Raw genomic sequence first — 14,978 nt, 5'->3', positions numbered from 1 at the left:
AAAAGCAGCCTAAAGGGCTTGGTGCAGACTTGGATGTCTTAAGTTAGATCAAATCAATCCTACCTGTGGCTACTAAAACTCCAGATGTGGAAATATCAATAATACAGCCCCACAAAGCAAATCCCTTTTCCATCTCCAGGTTCAAAAGAAAAGAATCTTCATTTCTGCTGCAAGTTTTAATTTTAAGAATGGAAATTTAAACTTTAATTCACCATTAAAGTGTTTCACATTAAATGTGAAAAATGAGCATCACTGGCACTAGCTGTTTCAAAAATATAAATTTTTATTGTTACTACCAGGAAAGATGGATAAGTTTTTTAGAAACTCACGTAGTTAATACAGGTTAGAAACTGTTATGAGCAATTGTGGGATGGAAGAGTTAAATCTGGAGCCCAATAACCTTCATCATGTCCTTTCCAATGCAGCAAGATGCTGCACTTAGACTCTGTTCCCACATGCTGCTCTAAAAGCATTAGGAAAGAGTAAATTGTTTTTAAAAATATTTATATTTAATGGCCATCTTGCAACTACTCAGCAAATCTCAACTGGGTCTTTTGTTTCAGGCTTTTAGAAATAAGTACATTATCTGATTTTTGCAGAACAGTGCCCTTTCCAGCTAACTGCAGTAATAAAATGGTTTCACTGGCCATTTTAAAGCATGAGTGACAGTTTAGATGAGCACACTCTTTCAGGTATTCAGAAATTCTTCTGCAGTTGATTGCCATCTACACAAGAAATGGCAAATATATTTCTGTTTTAATTCAGTTTTTACAGTATTTGTACTATTTCATGTAGTAAAGTAATTATGTGATCATAGAATCACAGGATCATCCTTGAATGGTTTGGGTTGGAAGGGACCTTAAAGACCATCTAATTCCAACCCCATGGCAGAGACACCTTCCACTAAATGAGGTTTCTCAGAACCCCATTCAGGCTGTCCTTGAACACTTCCAGGGCTGGGGCATCCACCCACAGCTTCTCTGGAAAACCTCTTCTAGTGCCTCACCACCCTCAAATTAAAGAATTTCTTCCTAATATCCAATCTAAACCCACCCTCTTTCAGTTTCAAACCACTCTGCCTTGTCCTGTCAGAAGTGCTTTTTTAATTAGCAATCATCAGTTCTAAAAATGTTGGCCTCCATGGGAACATTTCCCTCTTGCTTGAACACTAGACAGAAAAGCTTCAGAAGGTTTTATAACATTCTCACACTGGCCCCTGAAGACTGACAAAACAACTTAATTTTTCATTTCTGACTCGCATGGGCTTTTTATTTTTGCCCACATCTGCCCTTATTGTTTAATTTAATGGATTTACAGTCTATTTCTGGAAAACAGAGCAGTTCCAGAACTGTTAATTAAGCACTACAGCCAAGAAACAGCAAACCAAATGATAGATTGGGAGCCTTACCACCATGGTTATCTGCTGCCTGAGGGAAGAGTTTGTCCCAAAATAGCAAGGAGCCTATCCCTTGTCACCCCCTCCATTTTTATTAAAGAATCTCTCTGCAGTAAAGTCTGCCAGGTAATTAGCCTAGTTTTGAGCCACCCTAACAGCATGTGGCTCTGGAAACTAAGTGCAGCTCCATCTGCATACAGCCTCTAGGATGCAGCTTATCCTTGGAAATGACCAACAGGGACACATTTTCTATCCATATATACAGGAACAGCTGGAATGGAAACCAGTCTTGATATACAAGCAAGGAATTGCCAGCCTGAAATGAAATGAACTGCCTCAGAGTCCATGGAGGCCTTAGAGGAATGGCTTTGAGCCTTTACCTGGAAATTTTAGAACAGATACAAAGAGAAAATCTAGAGGATATGGTCATATCACTTGTGATGTAGCTTCAGGCTCCCCTCATGAACAAGGGAAATGAAAAGCCAGGGAGCAGTGACAACACATGGCACAAGACTATTCCTAATTCATGGACCTAATTCAATGACCTGCCTCACCACATCACTTGGGGAATATGTACTGAAAGTAGAGTTAAACAGAGGACTTGGGTAATGGGCAAGGTATTTATTTATAACCTCTGTGCTCCACAGAGCCCAACATCACTTTATATAACCTTTTATATAAACTTCATGGAGTTTCCTTAAGGCCACCCAACCCAGAATTCAGCAGCCTGGACAAGAATTAGTTTTGGGTTGGTTTGAAGTAATCTCCTGTAGCTGTGGAGGAGAGAGCTTGAAAATATGTCCTACAAAGTCCCAAAAAGCTGGACGTAGTTAACATTAAAAATACATGACCACCTCATTGGCAGGAGTCAGCATCAGAGTTTTTTTACCATGTAGCTCATGATTTTTGAGCATTTGGATGGAGCACTGTGTCCTTCACAGAATTGCCTCTGGGTAATTCCTGTATTGTCATTCCTGTACTGCAGGTGGGGAAATTGAGGCCAAATGTGCTGTGCCCGAGGTCTCAGGATGAGCCCCTGGCACTGTAGCAGTGGCACTTGGAATGCTGACACCTGCTCCTTGGATTTCTTCAGCAACAAAGTTTTCTGTAAAATCAGCAGAAATGCAGGATGACAGCGTGCCCTGAAGTGACTGCAAAGGCTTCTGAACAGGAATTATGAGCTACTGCATCAAAGGCCTCTTGCTTGACATTTATTGGCTTTTTGATGAATGTTGGGGTAATTCTACTGTCAACAGTTTCTCATTAGGAGCCTGGCAATGTACTTTCTGACCATTATCTTTCTCAATATCACACTGGGTTGCTACAAAGAGCAGGGATTTTATGTAAAACCCATCTATCTCTGTAGCTGCAAACTTTTCTAATAATTCTACATTTAAATAATCTCATGTAAATGCTGGCTGCCCTATCTGAGCAATAAGGAGACTAGACAAATGGTTAAATTTCCATGAAGACCTAAAGCTATAGGACAAATTTCATACTGCAACGAGCAGGATTCATTTGTCTTGATTCCACTGGCACTGCACCTCAATTATACTAATTCTGAATTTCACTGCTGAATAATGCATTCCCATCCTGCTTTCCACTAGCAAAGGAAGGAAAAAAACATCAGAGCTGGACCTTTCTCACTCTCCACAGTCTGATGTACCCCCTCCTGGATGCTTATGGTCAATATTAGGAATTATTTCTGTCAAAACCAGAGATTTTCTAAAAAGAAAATAGTAGAAATATACCCCTAATACCACTGTGTGTTTGGAAGAGGGAAAAGAGTTCATTCAACTTTGATGTGCCCAACTGTAGTAATTTTCACACTATGAGTTTTAAAACATTAACACTTATTTTTATATTTGTATCCTGGAGTCACGATAGTGGGAACATCACAGGGCTATTGTATATTTTATTGATTATGGTTGCTGTAGACAAATAAATTAAAACAGAACCAGATGAAAAAATAATTAATGGAATTTCTACTACTAAAATGGGTTTGATTAATGACTAATGTTCATAAGGTACTTAATATGAGAGACTTTAATTTTCCCTCCTAGAGGCAGGATGGTGTTTTCAGCCTCCCAACACCAAGACTTGTAATGCTGTGGACTCTAACTAAACATACACTTTCCCACCAACTCTTTAACCTCACTTCCATGGCAGTGCAGATTCACCTGTTGGATTTAACACAGATTTAGGTCTCCATCTCATCCACCAGTCCTGCTGAGGGAACATCCCCTCCCAGAAATGCAGCACAGGTATGGATGGCAGTGCCTGCGTCTGTCACTGGGCTCCTTAGAGCCTCGTCAGGAGCTCTGATGTAATGGGCCCTGTCTGAAGGAGTTTTTAAGGACACAGTCCCTGCAATAAGGGAATGTTGACATTCAGGCTGCCTCAGCTGCTGATGACAGAGAAGGTGTGAGGTCTTCCAAAGTGGCACTCAGGTTTTATTCCAGACCTGTCCTCCTATAAACAATTACAGTGGATGAAATCATGTTTGGAAAGATGAGTGATGTTTTCCCTGTCCACTCTGCCCTGTCAGCATCAAGGATAAAGTGATATATGTACCTGCTTTGGTCTTCTCCTCTTCCTGGCCCAAAATCATTCTCAGTGTAGACAGTGAGTGATGCTTCTGGAAAGAAACAATAAAGAATTAGTAAATCATATATAGAACACAGGGGAAAGGAAAAAGGAAATGAACACATGAAGTCATTCTCCTAATGTGGTCTTCAGTCTAGATATGAATATTTTGTTTCTTGTACCTGTTTAATGAAAGACACCCTTCATGCCAATAAAACTTTATCATCTGTTGTTTAAGGGAGTTAATCCTATTTTAAAAATCCTCATTCCAAAGGTTAGGATATTGTATAAATATAGACATGGTGAATAATTCTGAGTTAATCTCCCTTCTCTTTCAGGACCTCACTAGTGTGTTTTTTCTTTTTTCTTTTTCTTTTTTTTGTTTGTTGGTTTGGTTTTGAGACCTCAGTGTGAAGTCAGAACTCTTATTCTGTTTTTTCCTCTCCATCTTTGGGGGTTAATTTTGTTTTAATGAATGCTGAGATTTTTACATGACTAAAGTATTCATCTATACATGGGTCCACAAATCTGAGCCATAACAGAGGGAAGAGCAGGGTAATGAGAGAATTTGGCTCTCTGAAAGAGAGCCCAGCAGAGGAAACACTGAGGTGCTCTCCAGAGCACCCACACAGTGGACTGGAAAACTGACCTAATTTACCCTTTTTATTGGGACATTGCAAGGATGATCAGCCCCTTATTCATTAGCCTGAGACTATTATTAATTATCAATACTATTACTTATTTTTACAGTTGCTATAACTCCTGCTATAACCTATTTAATACAATGACAGCACTAAAGTTCAGGAATTTCAATTTTGGTATCTCCTCCCCACTAATGGGCTTGGAAACTGGTCTGAATCACTGAAATCAGAAGCCTTTGCTGCTTGAAATGGGGAATAACATTTCTTTAGCAGCAAGAGAAGACTTCATCCTTTTACAGAGCCTATGAAAAAAACACTTAGTCCCTACTATGTACTCATCACAGTAAAATGGAAGTTGTCAAAGATAAAAGTCCTTTTTCTTTGCTGATGTTCCTGTAAGCTTTTAGTCTTTTTCCACATGAGTATTTATTCAGAGCAAGCAGTCCAAAAATATTTCCATTGACAGCCTGAAATCTTTATCAGGTACTGGATGGTTGAAATGCAACACAAATTTATTCAGTGCTCATAACAAACACAAGCTGTGAATTTACCACAGGAAAAGTCAGTAAAGTGCTCAGTGGCAGTTCATAGGCTAAAAACCCACCTGTTAAATGTCCTAGGACTTTTTGACACATTCACTATAATATTTTAATATATTTCTGTATGTAATTCATTAGGTAATTCTGAAACATAAATAAAAGGGGAAAAAATGTTAAACAAAACCAACAACAGACAAAACAAACCCAACACAAATAAACTCTGATTCACTTCCTGGCTTTCTCACAAAACTCCACTATGATCTTTGTCAAACTGACAGAGGCAGAACAGAAATGTGATTGTCCAGTCCAAACTTCTGTTTATCACAGGTCATTGCTTCTGCTTTACCCCCAAACAACATTGGAATTGTAGCTTTGGGTGAGCTAAGGAGATATCCAACATCATGATAAAAAAAAAAAAAAAAAAAAAAAAAAAAAAAAAAAAAAAAAAAAAAAAAAAAAAAAGGAAGATGCCAACAGTGTGATCCATTCTCCTTGCAGTCAGGACTTGTGGTTTACTTCTGCTTTGAATTAACCTGACTTCCAGCACGGAACCACAGCTGCCTTTTTGTGGGTTCAGATGGACCTTTCAGTGTCAGTGTCTTAGTGATGTACAGGTAAAATGGGGCTGATCACTGGGTTATTTCCACTATGTTTTATTTGAGGTGTCCCTGTACACCATAACCTCTACAGGGGAAATTCGGCTCTCACTCCCTGTACACTCCATGCCTTGCACAACAGCTTACACAGGACTTGGCTTTGATGTGGGATGATTGGTGATTGATTGATTGATTGATTGACTGATGTGCAGCATCCAAGTTAAAACAGTGAGAAAGGACATTAAAAAATCAAGCAATAAACCCCAAAAATCTCTGTCTGAGGGAGGATCCTTCAGTTTTCTGCGGATCCCCAGAACTCCTTGTCTGCCGTGGAACAGAAAACAGTCACTTTGCAGTGAGAGCAGCGTACCCCGAGCTGTCGGCAGAGGGCAATGGCAGCTCACAGCTTGAAGCGGATCCCGGGACCTGCGCCAGGCCGGTGCCAGCCTTGTTTTCCTACTGGACTGATCCCAGGGAATGAGCCCCTGATTTATTCCCAACAGCACGTGTGAGAAAGTCCCCCCGGGAGCCCTGAGAGTCAGAGGTCTCAGCTTTCTTCTCCCGCTTTTCCTGCCTTTGCATCTTCACTGATTACATCGGAGGAGCAGTTGCTCTGATTCAAGACAGACAACTCAGTAAAATATTCCAGGGAGATCTTTGGAAGCAAGAGGAGACCCTGTTCTGCTTTAAGGAATACACCTGTGAGCAACACAGCTGTGTCTGGGCAGCTGGACCACTCAGCTGAGCACAGTTTGGGAAGGACTGTCTTCTGACTTTTCTGGGGAGTCTTAAGTTTAGATCCAAATGGGTTTGTGTAGATGGGTAAGAGGTTCTGGATGGACCAAGTGATTCAGAAGGACCTTCCAAGGAGGCTGTGTCAGCAAGGCAGGCAGAAGAGGTGAGTGAAGTGTGACCATCATGCCTTCATGCCTCAGGCTTTCAGGAATAGGATCCCGATCTGGTCTCCCAGCCAGAGCTCAGCCAGCCAGAATCTCAGTGCTGCCTCTTCCACCCACATTGACAGGTGAACTAAGTGGCACCGTCTCTTCTCTCTGTGACTCAGTTTTCCCAGCTGTAAAGGAAGTTCTAAAGTTCTGTGTGACACACTAAAAGCAGTGAATGATAAGAATTAATCAGCTGTGCTACTCACAGCTTGGTGATGAACTAATGTTCTTGTCACTGCCGGCCCAGAGTCTGCTGGGCAGAGAAAAAACTGCTGAAGGTGTCAGCCCAGATGGACTGTAAATGCCAAAGCACAGCAGGAGCTGTTGAAAAATAAAAATATTCTCTCAAGTCCTCTCCCAGCAGGAACAATATTCCAATTGTAATGCAGATATCCTACCGAGTCACTCCATCCTCAGGCCAGGTGAGCACTCTGCAAGAGTCTGTGAAGGTAATCATTACACTGTTGTAAATATGAACAAATACAAATGCCAGGTGTCTCTGTCTGAGTCTCTGTTTTACTCCTGGCTTCATGAAAAGTTAAGAGAACTTTACCACCTATCATGATACTTTTAGTAACTGGAATTTCAGAGAACACTGGTTATCAGCCAGTTCTCCCCAGATTCCCATACTGTAGAAGAGGGATGGGGAGCACATTCACTGTTCAAAGCCACCACGATGAGGGAAATCTACAACTTTAAACACCAAGAGAACAGGTACAGTGGGCTGTGCTGGAGCAGCAGAGGAATTCAAACAAACAACATTGAACGACCAGCCCTGGAATGCAGCAAACCCAGCCAGGTCAACAAGAAAACTGATAAGGTGACAAGTGGGGTCCAGCCCATGCAGGAGCCCATGGCAATGGGGTACAGGTTATGCCAGCTTCGTGCCCAGCAGCTTCTCGACAACTCTCACCAGTGGACTGAGTGGAAGATGTAATTTAACTGCTTTGCCAGTTTTCACTACAAAGGCTCCACTCAGACCAGTCAGTCGTGATTCAACACCTTTTCCACCAGACAGCCTCAGCCCTGCTGTGCAGGTGTGCTCCCACACAGCCAGGACAGGGGTGACCTGTCCTCTGGGTTTTGTTTTCCTCCCTGCCACTTTTGAGCTTTCCCTGACTGGGAGAAGCTGGTTCAGGCAGGAGCCATTTCAGACTATGGCCATCTGTGGCCCAGAGATTGAGCCACCACCAGCAATATCCCTAAAAGCAAACAACTGAAAAATTTTGGAACAAAAAGCAAATGTTACCTCAGAGCGATAAGTAGCAGTAACAACAGACCTGGCAAGACAGTATTTTAAGCCAAAAGTGTGCTAAATAAATAGTTTTTCAGTCTGTTTTGAATCTTTTCTTCAGCAAAGTTAAAGTGTTGGTTTTAGGAAAAAATGTACCTTTCTAGCAAAGGGGGTTTTTGTCTTAATTCTAAATAAATTTTAAAAGGTTTAAAGGAAAGTTTATCCAAGCATTTCCATATAAATTAAAAAAAAAAAAAAAAAAAAAAAAAAAAAAAAAAAAAAAAAAAAAAAAAAACACCCCCAAATTAAAACACTCTTTCATGTGGACAGAGAGTTCCTGTTAAGGTGGTGGTTGGTTGCATGGAGGATACAAAAATAGCTGGTAATATAAGTGTATACGGGATGCCATTAAGAAATCAGGTGTTAATGAGACTCCTCGGGACTGAATCACAACTGCCTGTGGCTATTCCATGACAGCTCTTCCAGGAGGTGTCTCCAGCAGCCATGAGTCAGATTCCTGCCTCTGCAGGAAACTCCCTACAGAGAAGCTGCCAGGTATGCCCTTAAAGGCAAAGGAACCAAGGTCTTCTCAGGCTTTAGCACTTCCAACTACAAGAACAGTTGCTTGGAGTGAGTGTGGATAAACAGCAGCCTGAGAAGTCTCTGTGCACTGGCAAGAGCAGGAACCAGCAGCACGGTAAAAGTACAACAGATGGCTGTGAGCCAGGTGTGTTCCTGTTGGTCCTTGAATTGATGTTGGCTCTGACACTCTTGTGATCTTGAACACAGGCCTAGAGGACAGACTCTTCACTGCCTGAATTAAAATCTTGCCCTCAGTTACCCTAGGCAAGGTTAATGACTATAATTTATTAAAAGGTCTATAATGACTTGTTAAATGATGTTGAAAATGGTGGTTGCATGAAAACAAGTTACAAAGTGTCCTGACAAACAAAATGTTTGCCCTGTACTTACTTTCAAATGGAACATGGCAGTTAAAAGTAATCCATTTGTCACTTTTGAGGGCCAAGAACAATGTGTTAACTATACATACATTTGCATCTACCATAGACATCCAGGTGCCCTATACTGTTCTGTCTGTTGGTACCTCAAATGCAATTGTGGGATGGTTTCTTTCCCATCATCTGCATTCCATGGACTTGACAAGAACAGCACCTACAGCAGAGTCTGCATGGAAAGCACCAAGTGAGCCACTTCTCTCATTGCTGTGCCCCTCTAGCAATGTGCTCCCAGTGGAGCTCCCTTCCTTGTCAGAACCAGGAGAGAATCCATAGGCAGTACCTCCCAAGAGGCAGGGCTGGCAAGAGAGGAAGGGATTAATGCACAGGTGAAATCACCTCTTCTGTCTGTGCTGATTTTATTCATAAAACACTTTCGTAGCTATTGAAGAAAAACCTGGTATTACAGACTGGCAGTGTTTCTTTGGTACTTAGCATTTGCAAGGGACCCTGCATAGCTGGAACTCAAAAAAGTCTCCAATGTTCAAATTATTTTCTCCTGTTCCCAGGGTCATTCTCTCTCCCTTCCCTGTTGCAAATCTCCTGATATCCTGTGTCTGAAGCTCAGGTCGCCAGCCAAAAATGGTATCCAAGCCCAGAGCTAATTGTCTAAGCTCCTTCTATACTTATAAAGAGGAAGAAAAGCTTCAAAAGATCAAAACACCCGAAATGCTGGGAGGTACAGAACTGCCTACCCACAGCTCAGGTAGGGAACAGATATCTCAGAGCACTTGACCTTCATCAGGGAACTATTCAGGAGCTGGAGCCTGGCATGTTGTCCTGAGCATAGGAATATTTTCAAGAGTAGAACAGGGAGACTGTTGAAACCCATAGAAGATTTTAGAATAATTTTTTTTCATGTTATTTGCACTTATACGTAGTGACTTTGCACTTATTTAAGGGCCTCAGTATTGCTCTTATCTTGATATAAGGCTTATTTGGTTACTCTTTTTTCCCTTGTTTGGGAAGGTCTCTCCCATGCCAGTTTGAGAGATGCACATGGTAGCAGTGTCCTGGCCTCAGAACAGACCTGTTAGTGCAAGATCTGGTACTGGTTGTCCCACTGCCTTTTCCATCTGTCTTTGCACAGCATCAAGGAGGAAAAGGGACAAAACCCCAGCAGAATAAAATGTGCTTTCATTCCTCACTTTCAAGGTTGAGATTTGCTTTTTATGGAAAGATCTCTCAAATTATTTACTGTTGGAGCCTGGTATTTTTAATGGTACCTTCTTCCACCAAAAGAACAAGTTATTCTGTAAAAAAGCCAGTTCTTTGCCTTTGCCAGCTGTATGCAAGTACGAAATTACAAAGCACTCACTTAGATGAAGTGAATACTTCATTAAACAATTAAGCAATAAGGCAGAACAAAGGCTGTGGTTTCCAGGCCTTGCTCTGTAATTGTATCCTGGAGCATTAGGAGAACCAGTGCTCAAACACAGGGTTGCAATTTAGGTTAGGATTATCCTCTAATAGCCTTGTCCTGTGGGATTAGGGGCTTGCCACGATGGGGAATTATTTTATCCATCAATGGCAGTGTAAAATACATCACTTGTCCCTGAAGATCTGGAGGTGAGGATTTCCATCCCTCTTTACTCCTTTCATCTTCTTGTTGTAGCACCTTGAGTAGAAGCTTTTAGCTCTGCTTTCACTTTCTGAACCATGAAGGGTATCCCCCAATCCAGTTTTTATGGAGGTTCAGTCACAGAAGCCAAGTTCACAAGTAAATATCCCCGAGTGTCTCCAAAACACACTGTGGACACTCTGAGCTTGAGGGACACTGAGGATGGAAAATGTGTGAGCCACTCTGTTGGACAAGGTTAAGTTTGTGCTGAAGTTTTCTGTTCACCTCATACAGCACCTGCAGCCACTGGACTTCCATGGAAAACTGAGAAGCTCCTGAAGAGATAAGGCAGAAAGGGGTTTCCATAGCTGATAAGCAGAGACTGTCTGGATTGCAGATGAAATTTAAATGTCTGAAGTCCATCTATATTCCGGTACAGAAGTCTAAGCCCCTTTCCTGATCTAGTAAAGGCCTGATTCAGCTCCTAATGAAATTACTGGGATTTGTTCCACTGACTTGAAGTTGACCCTGGGCAGAGCCCACAGCCCCACCAGAATTCCTTTCCAGAATATCTCGAATGACAAAGGCAGGTCCTTCCCTCAAACATGATCTACAGGGAACCCCTCTATCCTGCTCTCCTCCTCCATGAACCATTCAGTCCTGCTGAAACAGAAAATACAGCTCAAATGCAAAATACAGCTTGTTGGATCACAGGACACACTGTCCTTGGGAACTGGAATTAAGATCATCCAGGCATGTATCATGGGCCAATGGAATACCATTAAAAGAATTAAATTTCAGTTCTAAGAGAAATCAAACTAAAAATTTAAAATAATAAATAAAAAATAAAAACAAAGGGTAAAGAAAAGAAAAAAGCACAAACCACAAAACCTCACAGCAATTTAAAAAGACAGGTTTAGGTCCAAGTATATGTATTTTATGCTCTCTTGGAATAAATAATTTTCTATATTTCTTTGATTCTAGTTGCACTTCCCCCTTTTGGAAATAATTCAATAAATATGTAATTCAATTCAGTGACATATGTCTCCATTCCCCACAGGAAAGTAAGTTGCATTAATTTCAAACTCACTGACACTGAAAAATAACCAGTTGTGTATATTCATTGGGATGTATGGGAGAACAAACTTATCATTAAATGTCAGAAAACATATGTTTTAAACAGCTGAAGCTAAAGAACAGCTATTAAAATCAGGCCACTCTTAACCAGATACTGCAACACCAGTAGAAAATTGTCTCACCCCCTCTAAACAAAATGCAGGAAAAGGGAAGTATTTGCTCTCAGAGTAGGATCTGCTGAAGGACAAGATGAAAGAGTTGATCTAATAGAGGACTTAGGAGCTGAAACTAGAATTTAAATGAAAGTGAGATACTAAGTGCCAAAAATACACCCCAGCTCCCCTTTCTCTCCCCCTGGGTGAACTGCAGACAAAACCTGAAGGCAGCACAACTCATTAGGGAACTTCCTCTTCCTCTGCAGCCTTCTCCTCGTACCTGCAAATCTTGTCTCACTGGTGAGGTGCACTAACACCAGAGGTAAGGAGAGGAGAGGAATTAGGTCTGACTTCCTAACAACTCACTAGTATGCCTGTGAGATCAGGCAAGGAAGAGGGACATGGCTTCATGGAGAGAGAAGCAGTAAGAAAGCACAGAGGCAGCACTGAGAGCTCTGGGGAACAAGGGTAGGTCCCGAGGCTTGGGTGGGTGGGGGGCTGGCAGAGGAGGCAGAAGGGATTGGGGACACAGAGCTGGGCACTGCAGTGCAGGGAGGAGGTAAGGCACTGAAGAGGGAAGGGACAGCAGGGAATCTGCATATCCAGAGGGCAGAAGGACTGTGAAGGTTGGCTGGAGAGATGTTAATAAATACAGCTCACAGTGCCTCCAGCTCTGCTTCTGTACAGGCAAAGAACCACAGCAGCCTCGGGGCCATTTCTCAATTAATTTATAACATAACCTGGAAATTAGATATTCTTCTGGCTTAATCACAAGCAGGGCTAAGTGCTAAAGGCATTCCTAAAGAGTATCAAATAAATACTGACTGTCTCTGCTCTCCACAGATCCTATCTCAACTGTTTTTCACAGCAAGTGATGGTATCTCAAGTGCTTGTCTAGGAAGTGCTCATCTAGAAGACTCTGTTGTCCCTGAACCACCAGACTTTTCAAACTTATGTCTCAGTCTCTACACATGTATCCTGATCACTCAGGGGAGGGATGGAAGTTGCTCTCTGCAGCTCAAAGATATTCCTGTCCCAACAAGCAGTGAATCTGGTTTCAGATCTGTCTCCCTCAACTTAAAGTTTTTGTCCCACAGCAGTCAGTCCAAACCAAATGCAAAAACATCTGGGTAAAAAAAAAAAAAAAAAAAAAAAAAAAAAAAAAAAAAAAAAAAAAAAAGATACGAGCACCTCCCAAAAATAATCACTGAATCATAGAACAGCCCAGGCTAGAAGTGGCCTCAAAACATCATCAAGTCCAGTCTTTTATGGAGACAGGAACATTGGTGAGATTATGTAGCACCTTGTCCAGTCACATCTTGAAAACCTCCAGCTCTACCTGGTTTCTTGAGGAGTTTGTTCCAGTGAATGACTGTTCTCACCATAAAAAATGATTTGCATATAAAGATGAAACTTCTCCTTGAGCAATTTGTACTCATTGCCACTTGTCTTCTCCATGTGCCTCCTTGAGAAGAGAGAGCCTCCACTCTCTTTGTAGTAACCCTTTAAGTGCTGGAATGCTCTGATAAGGTCTCCCCAAAGTCTTCTCCAGGCAGCAAAGACATAAATTTTGTTGTCTTTCTTCACAGGGAGGGCTCAACAGCCTTTTGATCACCTTGGTGGCCCTTCTTTGGGCCCTCTCCAATCTGACTGTGTCTTGAATTGCATAGAGCAGGACCAAACACAGTGCTCCAGGTGTGGCCTGGCTTCTAATGGGTTCCCAGGTGCAGGACTTTGCCTCTCATCTTGTTAAATAAACTTCAGACAGTTCTTGCTAGTCCACTCTTCCAGCCCTTCCAGGTGTCTCTGCAAGACTGCTGTCACTTGTTGTGCTGTCACTTCCCACATGTACACCTCACCTCCCAGTTTAGTGTCATCAACAAACTTGGGGAGGGACCTTTCAGTCTTGTCCTGTTTTTTTCAGCTGTTTCACTACTCAAACCTGCCTGACCACAAAACAAAAGCCACAGAGTTGGCAGGAGGGAGGCAGCAGTGACATCTGGGCTGGGATATCTGACTGCTACTGAGTCACAGGCAAAGCCCCAAGTTTTAGTTACTGTAAGTTTATCTCATTGCTTTCTGCCAGCTGGGCACTGAAATGCAAGGAGTGCTGTGACACTGGAGCCTTCTTTTGGCTCTGGCTGTAAGTGCTTTGCCAAAAAAAGGAAGTGGTCAGTCATGGGGAAAAGTTGTCTGAATCAGTCCTGGAGCACATTTCATGTGGGATTCCTGACTGTAAACAATAATAGTGACCTGCTGTTGGTACAGTACTTTGTACAACAAGCTATGCTCTTGTCTGGAGGTTTCCTGTGGCCACTCTTATGCAAATAACAAGTCATGATAATACCATGTTTATCACAACACTAAGTCAACCATAATGACTGTAAATGTAACCTGACCTTCACTTTGGCTAAACTCTGTTTCTTTCATGGTTATCTCATACATATCTCAGTACATATTTATTTCTCTATTTTGTTTATCTGTTGCCTGTTCTTTTACTTTACATACGCTGCCTCACACAAGGGGCTCTGAACTTTAACTGTGGAGCTTTCTAAGCCTACTGAAATTCAAGTAAATAACAGCCTATGTTTTCTTCCTGACTGCTCAGTTCTACCAACTCTTATCAAATCCAGGACACGTACAGAGAAAAAGAAAAGACAGACCCAAAATGAAAACTGTTTGTGAAAAAAGTCCAAAACAGGTGAATAAGATCCTCTTTGATCAAAGTTGCTTGGTTCACTGTGCCTACTCTCAACTATTTGTGTAGCAAATACAATAAGCACATTCTGTGAGAAGAAACATGAATTTTGGCCTGTAACACGAGGCAAAGGAGTCAGATTGGCAGGGGGAGTTTTGTAAACATGGGCTTCTTCTCATGGCTCTGTTTTGGGCAGCATTACCAGTGTAGTGACACTGACAGCTGGATGTGTCACCCTCCATTGATGCTGAAGGATGATAGAAGAAATTAGAAACGCACATAAAACACTGTTTTGCTACATTAAGTAGCAACCAGAAATGTCAGTATCACATGTTAATTAATGATTAATGCTGGAGGAAGGAGATGCATACCTGGCATATTTTTAAACTGGTATAACGAGTTTTCACCCAGCAGAGGAGGGAAGTTCTCTATAATACACAGTAATGGGCTGTGTAGCTGGAACTGTGCTCCATAAATCTCCCCACCTTCAGGACAGAATGTGTCAACACACAGTTGGTCTCCTAGAATAAACTCG

This window comes from Zosterops lateralis, assembly GCF_965231275.1.
Source record: "Zosterops lateralis genome assembly, chromosome: 4".
Lineage (NCBI taxonomy): Eukaryota > Metazoa > Chordata > Aves > Passeriformes > Zosteropidae > Zosterops > Zosterops lateralis.
The sequence above is the reverse complement of the archived record's forward strand: the minus strand, read 5'-3'. Positions refer to the sequence as shown.